At 33.4% G+C, this 12185-nt stretch overlaps 2 long non-coding RNA genes across 7 annotated transcripts in view; one reads left to right on the top strand and one right to left on the bottom strand.

Annotated features, from left to right (window-relative positions):
- Positions 1-5900, top strand: part of LOC144302473 (uncharacterized) — a 48870-nt gene extending 42970 nt beyond the window's left edge. For all 4 annotated transcript variants that reach the window (XR_013369382.1, XR_013369375.1, XR_013369384.1 and 1 more), the window contains 2 exons: positions 1806-1945; positions 5517-5900. This is a non-coding gene — a long non-coding RNA (uncharacterized LOC144302473). The remainder of the gene's footprint in view (positions 1-1805; positions 1946-5516) is intronic.
- The window catches only part of LOC144302482 (uncharacterized), a 72538-nt gene that overhangs the window by 24353 nt on the left and 36000 nt on the right, over positions 1-12185 (bottom strand). The window lies entirely within an intron of this gene.

Genomic DNA, 12185 nt, shown 5'->3' with positions numbered 1-12185 from the left:
TAAGAAGCAACATGGATGACTCCCAAACTGCCCATTTTGGAAAACACTTTGGCAATGTCTTCACCAGATTTACCTAAGATTTAAACCTGGTCTGATGCCAAAGGCCTTAGCACTATACTCTACTGCATCTCAAAGTGTAGCTCACCATGATTTAAGCAGTCTCATTTTGGTGTATTTAGATTATTTATATCTTTATATAACTAGTGCTGAGATGAGAACCTCATACAGTAGAATTTTTTTCAGATTATTGTTTAGTATCAAATTCTATAACTAAAAAAAAAGTAATAAACATTACAATTTAGCTATTTCCCTATCAGAAAGGGAGACAGAACGTAAAGACTGCTAACTCTGGGAAACGAACTAGGGGTGGTAGAAGGGGAGGAGGGCGGGGGTGGGAGTGAATGGGTGACGGGCACTGGGGGTTATTCTGTATGTTAGTAAATTGAACACCAATAAAAAATAAATTAAAAAAAAAACAATTTAGCTATTTCCCATAGTAATCAGATGAGATAGCAGGAGGTCACCATAGATTCTACTGATAGTAGCAAACTTGAAAATTACAGTGATGACAAGAGAGAAGGAGAGAGAAAGAGATTTAGTTCATATTTGAATTTAATCTCCCAAAACACTATTAGGTCAGTTATGTACATTTCATCATACTCTGAGTCCTCATTCTTTTTTTTTTTTTCTTTTTTAAGGTTTTATTTATTTATTCATGAGAGACAGAGAGAGAGAGAGAGAGAGGCAGAGACACAGGCAGATGGAGAAGAAGGCTACATGCAGGTAGCCTGATGTGGGACTCAATCCCAGGACTCCAGGATGAGGCCCTGGGCTAAAGGCAGTGCTAAACCGCTGAGCCACCCGGGCTGCCCTGAGTCCTCATTCTTAAAGTAACTTTTTTACCCCATTTTTATGAATGAAACTCCCTCAGAACTTTTTAAGCTTTACATTTTTCTATAATATCATTTAAAGTTGGTGATAATTTTAACATTAAAGATAAGATGCATGAGAAAACTAAAAGAATACCTACAAATAAAGTAGGTAGCTTATTCTTTGTCCTTCTGAAAATATAAATGGCAAAGGACAAAAATCATGTGACATATTAAGTCCTATTGGGGCATTTTTTAATAACTAAAATAGAGTCATCCTATAAAAGAGGGTAGAAACAGAAAATTATTTGTAAGGTATTTATGATATAAAGTTTATAGTAAAACCTATTTTATAAAAAAATGTATAAAAATAAAATCGGAAAGAGATAGTAATGGCATTCCTGTCTACATTTATTTTTGTCTCTCTTTTTTAAACAAGTTATAAATTATTTGGATACTTTTTTTTAGCTCTTATTATTTACTATCTATACTATAAAAGTTGGATAAAACAGATCTTAAATTTATCCACTTTCAATCTGGAGAGCAGTTCTGTTACTCTGTAGAATATATTGTTTGTGTCTGTCCAGAACACTTCCAAGGAAATCTCAACATAACAGTTTTGTCATATATTTTGTTTTAAACAATGACATGAATTTGCCTGACTTCTTACAATGCTGTCACAATTTTAGACTGATGATATAGCTACACTATATATTGATCTTCAGTTAAAAAAGAATGTAGGCCCAACTAGACATCAATCTCTTCCTTTATTTCCTCTTATATAAATTTTAAGGAAATAAAATTCTGTAATTTAGAAATTGTTTCCCAGGGACATAGTTGACTTTCTTTCATAAAACTTAAGTTTTCAAATCTCATGATGTAAATGTAAAACAAAAAAATATTCACATTTGACAAATTTAATAAATATTTATTTAGCACCTACTGTGGGCCAGAAAATCTACTCTAGAGCTACTTCAGTAAGTTTTAGAAGAAGGATCTAGGAATTACTGCTGGATTACATGTGGTGGAAGAAAGCAAGAGGAATCAAGGATAGATCCTAAATTTCACTTAAGTAGGTAGGTAAATATCCATGTTCATTTATAAGATGGGGAAATCTCAGAGAACAGATTTGTGGAAAAAATCAATTGTTCTAATTTAGACACATTATTTCTGAATGTCTGTTACATCCAAATAGACATATCTAGCACATGATTGTCTTCTAGTCATAAATTTAGATGAAAATTCAAGGCTGGAGAAATTGAGAGTTTTTAGTATTAGGACTCTTATTCTCATTATACTTTTACTCTCTGAAGTCACTAGGAAGATGGCACAGAGAACAAAGAGAAGAAAACAAGTAGTTAACCCTAGAGGTCAAACAAAGGATGGGAACCTCAACAAGTGAACCTGAAATGGAGTGACCAAGGAGATAGAGGGATATCAGTAGAATGTTATCTCATAGGAACAAAGATAAGAAATCTTATAAGACAGAGTAGTTCTGTTGAATACTATTGAGTTTAAGAAAAATTCAGACCCAATAGAACAATGAATTAAGCAACATGGAGGTCATTAGTGACTCTTACAAGAGTAGTTATAAGTTTGGAAATAATAGTTTGAAAAAAGTAGGGGAGATCAGGAAGTGGTGAAAAAAACATAGGAAACCCTAAAACTAATGTTTCAGGAAGAGGGAAATAATTAAATTCATATGGACACTTACTTTGTCTTTAACATTTATTTGCTGTTATACTTTACAGATATTATATTTTCTCTCAAAAGTAAAATATTTCCCTTTGAGAAGGGATTCTTAGGAAACCTTCATCACCTTAGGTCTGAAATATTTGAAAAATAGCCAAAAAAGCCAAGATTGAAGGAGACCAAGGAAAAGGAGAATAGTAAGCAATTAAGTCAGAAAGGTAGCATATATCTGAGCATGTAGGATCTTTGGACCAGGGTAAGGATCTTAGCTTGAATCCTATGTAAAAATGAGTAACCATTGGTAAGTGTTGAGCACAAAAGTAACATGATTCAAAGTATACTTTTAAAGGATTGATTTGGTCCTCTATTGAGTGTATATATACTATAGCAAAAAAGACAGGACAAAGACTCAGTAAACATGAGATATTATTATTCATTTTATTATTTCATAGTGTCTTTTGTAGAACGACCATGGAACATACCATGAACTTTTAGAGTCACTTGATAGAGGAGGAGGGAAATTTCAAGGTGTCCACTCCAATGACCTAATCACGTCTGAAAGACCCCCGTCTCCTAATACCATCACATTGGGGGTTAGGATTTAATATATGAATTGAAGAAAGACATAAATTTTCTCTTTCTATAGCAAATTTTCTCTTGTTTGTATAGCAAATACAAACACAATATAAATTAAACACACATACATATATACGTGTTCTAGAGAATAGTCCTTTGTCAGCTATATATGTAGCAAAGATCTTCTCATACTTCATAAAATTATCTTTTTACTATCTTTAAAATAACTCTTAAGTAAACAGGGTTTGTAATTTTAAATAGTCAAGTTTACCAACTTTATGTTCCGTCTTTTTTAAAGATTTTATTGATTTGAGAGAGTGAGAGAGTAGAAGTGGAAGGGGAGGAGCAGAGAGAGAGGGAAAGGGACAAGCAGACTCCCCATTGAGCAGGGAGCCCAGATGCAAAGCTTGATCCCAAAACCCTGAGACCATGACCTGAACCAAAAGCAGATACTTAACTGACTGAGCCACCTCGGCATCTCTCTGTTATGTCCTGTTTAAGACTTCCTTCCTTTTCCAAAGTGATGAAAGATAATACTTTTCTGTATTATATTTTTTAAGCTTTAGAGTTGGACTTTAATTTTTTTAGATCATCTGTGACTGATTTTATAGTATGAGCTGATATAGGGGTCCAATTTTATTCTATCCTTATAGACAACTAATTATCCTAACACTATTTACTGATTAAGTTATTATTCTCTATCTTTACCACCAAATCTCCTTAAAAAATTAATTCTTGACATTAAGTAATATAACTACTTAATTTATTCTTTCTCAAGAGTACATTAGCTATTAATGACATAATTCTTCAGTAAACATTTTACAATCATATTTTTAAGTCTATCAAAAATGTAGAGACATGTTTGGCATTACATCAAATCCATAAATGAATTCAGGGAATATTGATATCCTAATGTTGAGTATTCAAAACTATAAACATGTTTTTTTTTCAAGATACTTTGAAGATTTTATTGTCTAACTTTTTATTGCTATACAGGAAACAATATATCTTGTACTTTTTATCTAGTTACCTTGCTGAACTCTCTTATGAATTCTAATATTGTAGTGGATTCCCTTTGGCATTCTCTATGTACAAAATCTATAAATAATAGCTTTTTTTCATTTTCAATCTTCATATCTTCAGTTTCTTTTCTTTCTCTCTTAGAGCAGTAGCTATAAACGCCAGTACGATACCGGGAAGAATTTATATTATCAGGCTCCCTTGTTTCAGATCTCAAATACAATGTTCTAACATTTCACTGTGAGTGGGATGTTTGCTGTATGTTTTTGTAGACTCTATCTGGTTAAAAGAATTCCTTTCTCCACTCATACTTCTATATGTGAGAATTAGAATTCATTCAATCATAAATGAATTGTGACTTATATCAAACTTTTTCTGCATCTATCCTGATGAACATACTTCATTTACTTGTGTAAAGACAACCTTTGTAAAATGACTGGAAGTGAGAGTGGAGAGTTAAAGATTTCCATGAGAGACATTTCATCTTCCCACCCTTCTGCATTCTTACCCTTTATATATAATCCCTTCGTAATTTAACCTGGATGCTTTCCTCACCCTGCCTCACTAGAATCTCCCTCCTATATCCCATATAGACATCGAATCTTTGTAGTTCTTCTCAGGAGCTCAGTAAAGTTTTTCCTACCTAACTTGTAACCAAAACACATTTTAAACTATTTTAAACCTTTCAGGGACACCCAGGTGGCTCAATCAGTTAAATGTCTGATTCCCTTGATTTCAGCTCAGGTCATGATCTCAGGGATATAAGAACAAGCCCTGCATGGGGCTTCATACTGAGCATGGAGCCTGTTCAAGATTCTCTGTCTGTCTCTCTCCCTTTTCTCTCTCTCTCAAAATAAATAAGTGAATTACTTGAAACCTTTCATAATAGCTTTTCTAAAAACAAATAAAACATAAACATGAGTTTCTTCTTCAGTTCAAATAAGATTCCACATAAGATAAAATGAAACACACTATGGTTATTATCAGCTATAGATTTTGATGTATTATTCTTATGGTCTTAAAGAAGGATATAAAATATATTCCATTTTCTCTGGAGTCAGCCTTAATGAAGCATTGACATTTAATTATTGTTCCAAATAGTCTAAGTCAGACATTAGGATGATCTGGGGCCCACTCAGCCATTTATGTGTTATTAGGTACTCAGAATATGTCTCTGGGCATAAAATTGGCCTGAATACTTAAAATTCTATTACTTCAAAATTCTTTACCATGACTTTTTGGATGTTGAGGGCAGAGGGGAAAAATCATAAGGAATGCATAATATATGTTTACTTTAAGATGTTAAAAATAAATGTTTTAAATTTGTTCTCTTATGAGATTTTTTTTTTTTTTTCTCAGTTTCAGGCTAGATGGCCAAGCACATTTGCCATTTCCTATTTTAATCCTGAGAAAGAAATGTTCATCTAAGTGTGTTTCTCCTATGATGAACTTTTAGGACATCTGTCTGGGATCAGAGGTTTACTAACACATTACAAAACTGCCTGCTGAACTGTGTTGGGGAAATTTTTTCTTCACTTAAATATGTTTGAAACGGGATCTTGAGTGGAAAATCCCTGTACATGTAAAAGCATTTATTAAAATTAATAAGATCTATTTACAACATTTGTAATAGTGTCAGAGGAAAGGCAAATAATAAAACAGAATTTTTTTCTTGCCACAATAATTCTCTTGTTTGGAAAGCCTAGCTCTAAGGCTCTCATTTTATAATATGGTTAATGAGAATAAATGGGATTTAGAAAAAAAAAAAATGAAGCTTATATCCTTCCTCTCCTCATTATTACCTCTGTGACCTTGAGCAAGTTGCATGTACCTCTTTGAATTTTGATTTTCTTCTTCTATAAATAGGTTTAATAACATTTACCTTTAATAATACTGCAATACTGCAGTGAGGACCAGAATTAAGGCATATATTTGACACATGTAAGTAATCAACAACTGGTAACAAGTATATTTGACAAAGAAGAAAGAAATGAACCTTTTGGAAAATAGATATTATAAAATAATTACTTTGCCTTACAAAAGAAGATTTCACTTTGGTAAAAATTTTATTTTTCGATAGTAAATTTGGCATAATAATTTCATGATTCCAGGATTTTAAAAAAATATTTTATTTATTTATTCATGAGAGACGCACAGAGAGAAGCAGAGACATAGGCAGAGGGAGAAGCAAGCTCCCCATGGGGAGCCCAATGAAGGACTCAATCCCAGGACCCCGGTATCACCACCTGAGCCAAAGGCAGATGCTCAACCACTGAACCACTTAGGTGACCCTGATTACAGGATTTTGTAAGAATTTAGTGGGATAATGGATATAAAGTGTTTATAACAGTGTCTGGTAAAGAGCAGATACTCAATAAATGGTTGCTGCTATTAATGTTATTATTAGTAATATTATTATTACAAACAGACTTCTTTTTTCAACAAGAAATTCATTCCTAAAGAGCAGATAAGTTTTGTTTAAAAATCATTGCACAGAGAGGTTGCTTAAAGTTCTGGGGCAATGCTCAGCCATTGCCAGGTAGTAACTATAGGTAATATGAAATGAACAATACAACCTAAGGCAGATCAATGCATGAAATTTTGAGTGATTTATATACAACCTAACTCAAATTTCCAGAGATAACACATTTATGGAAACAAAGTATAAATTAGTGATTGGAAGATACTGCCCAATGTTGAGAAGAGACCAATGAGATGAGAGGTAGAAGTCAAAAAGGACTTTTTTTTCATTTTTAATAATAGATGCTTTAGACAAACAACAACTAAAAGAATGTTAACTGTTGCTAATGTCAACAGTTATTCAACAATTATGTTAACAAAATGTTAACACTTCCTAATTTAGAATACAGGTGAATAATAAAATTATTTGTATTTTATTTTATTTATGCTCTTTGTATTTTAAATTTCTCAAGATCAATTTGTAAAGGTGTTAAAAATTTCAAAGAAGAGAAGCCAGGTGTATGTATGACTATCTCCAAGACTGATATAAATATAGGAGAATGCTCTTGAGATGAAGGATACTATTGAATGTTGGAAAGATAGCATTCAGAGAGAGTAGCAGGCTGGCTCAGCAATGAAAAGGAAGATTATGTGTTCTCAAAATTTGCCTGTTCCTAGCAGATGACAAAATCTGCTCAGAAGCCATGCCCTTGGGTATCATTTGCAGAATTGTTTTAAATACACCCATCATTAGGGAACCAGTTCACAGAGGTGACAGCATAAGGGAAATCATCTTTCTTTGCGATCATGTCCTGGATCTTTTCAAATAGAAGAGGTCAGCTTCAGGTCCCTTTGATGACAGCCTCACTGTTTCATCAGATATAAGCTGCATTCTTAAATGCTGAGGGGAAAATAAAGCATCCATCTGCCAAGTGTGATGCTGACCTTTCCTCTGAGAAGATTTCTTTGGACAGTAAGTACCCAGCTCTGCAGTTTGCCTTGAATTTGACATAAACAAGGTGCTGAATGGTTGTCTAAAAAAAAAAAAAATAAATAATAATAATAAAAAAATAATAATAATAAGTGGCAGGCCAAGCACATTCTATGTTTCTCTCTGGGAATTCTAGGATTTTTCTTAAATGCTATATTGATTTCCCTTCATTTTAGCAAATGAAATTCATATAGTCACACTGTTTCATTTTCTAGTAACTAATACAGATTTCGTACTATAACAAAATCCAACCTTATCCCATTTATTTTTCATTTTGTAGTTGAATTAGTTGATTTCTAGTAATTGCTTCAATTAAATGGCTCCAGGCCATCTGTCAATTCTTTCTGTTGCCTTTCTAGGTGTCTAGAGAGGACATTTGTCTGTAGGTTAGGCATTCATAGTTTTATCAGCAGCTTGCTGAGATTTATTGCCAAAGGCCTTTACCTTCCAGTCTTATAGGTGAGGGAGGGCTGATAGGTAATTTCTTTTAGCATATGAGATAGATAGATAGGTAAATAGATGGTAGATAGATAAGTAAAAATCTTTATCACTTAAAAATATTGGTTTATAAACTTTGATTAGATTCTTTCTATGAAAACATCTACTTCATATAGCAAGGAAGACATGTGTACCAAACACATTTTCTGCTGTAGCCTCCCTTACATCTTCAGCAGGAAGCATTTCTACAGAGAAGCAATACTTCATTTCAAGGACAGCCTTTTAGGAATATTAACAAGTTAGGACATGATGCTCCAACAAAAATAATTAACACCTCCATTCAACTCTGAAATTGTTCTGTAGAAGTTGAAAAATAACATGATATTGTGTGAGTTGATAGAATTTAATTCCAAAATGATGTGAGTTTGTTCACAAAGATTCGACGTTATTAAAAACTCCTTTTCATTGGTTTTTGTCACGCTCATATAGTATTCTAAATGGATTGATTTATTGTAACACCCAGACATATCTAATCACTCTATAAAGTCCCCTCTTTCCCAGTGTTAAATATAATAGATTTTAAAATTCTTACCTCTTATATGCTGATTTTTGCAATTCTCTCTTCTACACATTGTTTAATAAGATCGCTGATCATATTCACTTCTAACTCACTAATTCTTTAGCTTGTATTTTTGCTGATTGCTTTTCAATAACAAGAAAAGTGCTAAATTACCTCTAAATAAATTTATTTGAGACTATGTTAAACATTCCCCATCAATTCATCAAATTCATCCTCGGTTTTACAATGAAAGGACTGATGCTGAAAGAAATGTCCTCATTAATATTTCCCACATTACAATCTCATGAAGAGATTATACTGACATTCGTGTAAATGGAAGAACAGAGATTGAGTAAGCAAGGCAGGGAGGTCAGAGGCAGGGAGGTCAGAAAGGAGGCTCACTTTGCCTTATGTTTTTGCATTGTGCAGGCATAAGATTAGCAAAATGATATATGAGATACCATTAGAGAAATTCAGAAGATAAAATGGCAAATTACAATTGTAGTATTAAAAAATCAGGTAGAAGATAAAGAAGCAACAGAATGGAAAAATACACATCATCAAGCAAAGTCAATTCAGTTCCTAAACTTGCAGGTTATTCAAGATTGATTCGCCAATCTTTTGTACATTCATTTCTTCCATCATCATTTGTTCATCTGAACATTAGCTGAGAGTATACTATATACAAACACATGACTGAAGATATTTCTTTCTGTATCAACCTCTTCATTGTAAAATTGACAATGAATTTAGTGAACTGATGGGGAATACTACCCTTAGCTACTCTAAGCTTTCATGGAGGCAAAATAGATTTGAATCAAGTAAACTGACTTTTGTTAATATCATAGATAGTTAATTACCTATACTCTCTGGTGAGATTCCATATAATATGAAAGGGCCTTAAGAAAAAACATTTCAAGGATATGTTGCCTATAAAATCGTGCTACCTGGCAATACTCTACACTGTTTATGAATAGAGCACGTGTTGTGTTTGGCTAAACTTTCATTTTGAAGTTTATTCCTTCCCAGCGCACATAACAGGTAATCTTAGGGAAGTAGTACTGGTGTGCCATGGAGTGGAGGGAGAAACAAAGACTTTCTCTGAGACTTGAAGTCAATTGTGAATAAGTGAGACTACTGGATGATGTTGTATCCTGAGTCTTTTGAACATTGCTAAAGAATGGGATGCCTGTTTCTTCCTATTGATTTTGGGGAAATGAGATCCAGCTATTTGCCAGCGTGTCCTGGACACAGTCCTTCCCAGAGGCAGAGGTCTGGTCTGCATGACCTTTCAAGGTCCCTCCCAAATCTGTAACCTGATGCCATGAACTAAAACTTGGTGTTCTATTCCAAGACAAGGAATTAAATATTTATAGATAAGTTTTTCATCTAATGATCCTATTTCTTCTTATATTTAATTCTAGCAGTTGGTTTGAGAAAGCCTAAAGGTTCTATTCAAAATTTTATGAATCCCTAGGCCCACCAGGTTGTTAATTGGACGGTGTATTACTATAAAGGAAGTGAGAAATGCTTGGCATAATTGTATAACGTTTGTTTTCTCTGCTCTGTGGGAATTCTCAGGGGTTTCATTAGCAGATGGTTAGTGAAAGCCAGCATCCTGGAGTCTGGACTGGTGAATATCATTCTTCTTAATTATTCAACAACTAGCCTGCACAGGTCAGGTCTAAAACACAGATATTAAATTCAGAGTATCCTTAATAATAAATTGCCTTATCTAGATTTAGATTTTTATTCTCTTCAATTAAGTAATGCTAGGGGTGTGAAACACTAATTTATCAGAGACGTTGAATGTTATTTACTTGTGAGTCACCATTAGCTTAGATATATAAACTGGATTTTATTCAAAGCCATTTAGTCACCATTCATATACTTAACTCAGCAAATATACTGAAAAGCTAAACTAAGGCATTTCTCCAAAAAACAACTTATAGAGGCAGATTCTTCCCTTAGGATTGATGCAGTGATTGATTGAATAAGTAAGATAAGACACCAAGTAAATAGTTAACTATCATAGTTAACTATCAGGATAAGCTTGTTGAATTGATGGCCTTGATTTGAATGTCAACCTGATCAGAACCATTATGCCTCTGGCTACATTTTGGCTCTGGCTCTTTATTCCTTAGAAAGGGATACAATAATTTTGTAAACAATTGGCCATGTGTCAATGTTGAAACTTGGTGATAGTTATGTAAGAGTTCATTATTCTGTTGATTTTTTTTTGCATTTTTTAAAGTTTCCTATATTAAGAAAAAAAATTAAATTTATAAAGAGCTGTGCTTTAAGGATATAAAATGGAAAATAACAAATGTGGTAAAAAGTAGTAAATATTTGTTGTAAATGTCAAATATCTAATCCAAGCCTTAGCTGTCATGCTAGATAATGTTACTTAATAATGATCTGCCCTGAAGCTTTATCACATTCATGCTGAAACTAATGTGGATTTCCCACTGGCATAAGCATACTCCAATCTCAAACTCCTGAAGTCAAGGGATCCAGCTCTCTGAGGCTCCACTATGGCAAGCAAATACTCTATAATCAGTTTTATCCAGGTTAATCTGATTGTACCAACTCTCCTGCTTAATACAAAGAAGTAAGGAGCCTGATGATGCATCTTTACATTGACTCTTCCTTCTCCCTTCCCTCATTCCGCTCCTCTCTACTCATGGTCTTTGGTATTGATTTTCTAATAAAGACTAGGATACAGGCTTTGCCTTAGGCACTTCATACTGCAGTTACAGCTCTGTTGGAAACTTAAACAGAGGGGGGTACCGAAGAAAACTTAATGTTAAAATATGTTTTATTGGTGTTTGGGGGGAATACCTTGGCAGTATGTGTCCTTATCACATATCTGTGGAAAGAGAAATCATATATGTGGAAAAAAAGATTACATCTCCTTGAAAAACAAAGATGCTCTTTCAGAGTAGTCATCTTGGTATAGGACATAAATTGTTATGATGAGAACAATCTAGCAGTATTTTCCAAAATACAATTCTGGACATGCACCAACACAGACCATATTCCGGGCCATGAAAACACCTTAACAAATTTAAAAGAATAGGAAACATATGCTTTCAGACTATAAGAGAATTACACTAATGTATGCTTTTAGACAATATTAGACTTAAACTAGAAATAAATAACAGAAATATAGCTGGAAAATCCCCCCAAATAGTTGGACATTAAAGAGCACACTTCCAAATAACACATGCAGCAAATAAGAAACCTCAAGAGGAATGAAAAAATATTTGAACGAAATGAAAATGAAAATATAACATCAAAATTGTGGTATGCAGTGAAAGTAGTATAATTCACAAGTCCATAGGCCATTGCCAATTTTTTTTTGCTCTACCCCTAAAAGATAAGCTAATGATCTAAACCTCTAACCCAGCTTGGCTATGATATGATTGGAAGCATATTTGGATGAATTAATTAATTAATAGACACTTCCTCTCACCTAGAGACCATTTCTAAAATTTCAGCTGTGCTACTTAGGAAAAAATAATCCACAGCTGTGGGAGCTAGATTTCTAATTCTATATCTGTTAAAATTCTTAATAGGA

The sequence above is a fragment of the Canis aureus genome, chromosome 2, assembly GCF_053574225.1.
Source record: "Canis aureus isolate CA01 chromosome 2, VMU_Caureus_v.1.0, whole genome shotgun sequence".
Classification (NCBI taxonomy): Eukaryota; Metazoa; Chordata; class Mammalia; order Carnivora; family Canidae; genus Canis; species Canis aureus.
Note: the sequence above shows the minus strand (reverse complement) of the source record. Positions and strands in the feature narration are given on the sequence as shown.